The 2,377-nt window shown below is 35.5% G+C and overlaps 1 non-coding gene across 1 annotated transcript; it reads left to right on the top strand.

Moving 5' to 3' along the window:
• The first annotated feature begins 205 nt into the window (after window positions 1-205).
• On the top strand, window positions 206-277 carry Trnaa-agc (transfer RNA alanine (anticodon AGC)). Its single transcript has one exon. It is a non-coding gene; the product is annotated as a tRNA-Ala (tRNA).
• The last annotated feature ends 2,100 nt before the right edge of the window (window positions 278-2,377 follow it).

Genomic DNA, 2,377 nt, shown 5'->3' on the forward strand with positions numbered 1-2,377 from the left:
TGAGAGGAGGGGGAAGGAGGAATTAGTGCTTACTGGATATTGAGTTTCTGTTTTGCAAGATGAAAAAGTTCTGAAGATCAGTAGCACAACAATGAAAGTGTACTTAACAGTACAGAACTGTACATTTAGAAATGGTTCAGATGTTAAATCCTGTGGTTTTTTACTGCAATAAAACATAAATTTAAAAAGAGAGAATAAAGGGGTTGGGGATGTGGCTCAGTGGTAGAGTGCTTGCCTAGCATGCACAAGGCCCTGGGTTCAATCCCTAGCACTCCCCCCCCCCCAAGGAAAAATACAGAGAAAAGGAGAGACCAGCTTTCTTGTGCCACTGAGCAATCTGCACACTCTCTTGGAGGCTCTATCTGATCAATGTACCTTTTCTTTTTTAAATTTTTTTTTAGTTGTTGATGGACCTTTATTTTATTTATTTATTTATATACAGTGCTGTCAATGTACCTTTACTTTTAGCACCAAAACTCTGGACAGTAAAGTTGAAGCATTCAGTAGTTTAAGAAACACAAGCCAGAATTAAAAAGGAGCCCAAAGTGTAATGGCTGAAACTAGTAATATACATAAATAGCTGGACCATTTTTTCACTTGTTCAAAATTCTCTTCTATTTGGGAGTAATTTTCTCCCACTTCAAACTCCCTCATTATATACCCTTTCATTCAAAATGTTACTTATCTCTTCTCTTGTAATTTAACTATCCACTAATTATTTCTGATATGGAAACATATATTACTAAGTGAAACTCTTTTGAAGAGCTGAATTAAACAGATAATGAGTATATTTCTCTAATTTCTTGTCTAATGGTTAATAGAATTACCAACAAAGAACTTTTTTGAAGTCTTAAAAACTATCTGTGATAACATTTTCAGTGTAAACTAAATTTAAAAAAATTTTTTTTTGGAGGGCTGACATAAAGCCCTTGCTTAGCATGTGCAAATCCCTGGGTTCAATCCCCAGCAGGGCAAAAAATAAAATGAAAATGAAATAAATTTAAAATGTTTTGACTAGACAGAATTTTACATCTCAGCAAAGTGAAAAAATGACAAAAACAATACATATATATTGCCCCAATAATATTTGCAAAAATGACTTCATAGTCTACAAATATGTGATGCAATTTTCTTTTAAGTACAATGGACACTATGGAGATAGGAGTTCCAGTCTTGGGTCTTCTGATTACTACCTAAGGGACTTCTGGCAAAAAAGGAAGTGACTGAGTGGAAGTCTACATCTTCCACCAAATATGAATCTGTTTATAACACAAATGACAGAAATTGGATCAAGAAAATAAAAGCAGGGCTGGGGATGTGGCTCAAGCGGTAGCGCGCTCACCTGACATGCGTGTGGCCCAGGTTCGATCCTCAGCACCACATACAAACAAAGATGTTGTGTCTGCCGAAAACTAAAAAATAAATATTAAAAAAATTCTCTCTCTCTCTCTCTCTCTCTCTCTCTCTCTCTCTCTCTCTTAAAAAAAGGATCTGATCTTCAATTTAAAAAAAAAAAGAAAAAGAAAAGCAAAGAAATTTTATTTGAAAAGGAGAATATCAGTGTGATGGGACATGAAGTCATATTCTTTTCCCTGGATGGTTTTCTCTGTCATCACTGTTATCTCACCTTCCCTAGAATTCAAGGGACTGTATCATCAGAGTAATTTATGGACCACTTAACAAAAACAACCCTCTTAATGATGTCAGAAGTGAGCAAGATCAGCTAAGACTTTCCAGCGTTTGAAGTTGAAAGATAAACAGTGATTGGATCCAAATTAGACCTTATTTATAAACTTGAAACAGAACTACATATGTCAACTGTCCTTGTTGAATCCAACACCATCTTTTATTACTCTCAAGAAGAAACTTTAAAGATCTGAGGGTTGCGAGTCTCCATTCCCTTCCTGTCCTCACAAAATAAAAGCTTTCTCAGCCTATGGAATCACAGTGTGGTAAATTATATCAAAGGCCTGATTCTCCACCCTTCCCTGTATCCATACCCTTTGTCACCCTAATTTTGAAGCACTCTCTCCCTGTATGGCTCCACCAGGTGCAGGGCCAGCTGCATGATTTGTGGATCCCAGTGCAAAATAAAAATATGAGTTCCCTTACTCAAAATCAGGAACTGAGTTGCCATTATAACTATTAACATATAAAACTTCTTCCTTTCTTCCACCCTCTCTCTCTCTCCACTTCTCATGGTTTTTTGTTTACTATTTCATGTCTTTCTAAGTAAAGAAAAAATAAAAATAATAAAGAAAAATTTAAATTACCAGCATAAATCTTTACAGTTCATTTTATATTTTCCAATAAGTGACATCTGAGAGTGGGACAGCTGTGTAAAGATAAACATGCTACTGGGCTAAGAATTCCTAAA

This window comes from Marmota monax, unplaced genomic scaffold (assembly GCF_021218885.2).
Source record: "Marmota monax isolate L192 unplaced genomic scaffold, Marmota_monax_Labrador192_F-V1.1 WCK01_AAM20220418_F8-fsc00075, whole genome shotgun sequence".
NCBI lineage: Eukaryota > Metazoa > Chordata > Mammalia > Rodentia > Sciuridae > Marmota > Marmota monax.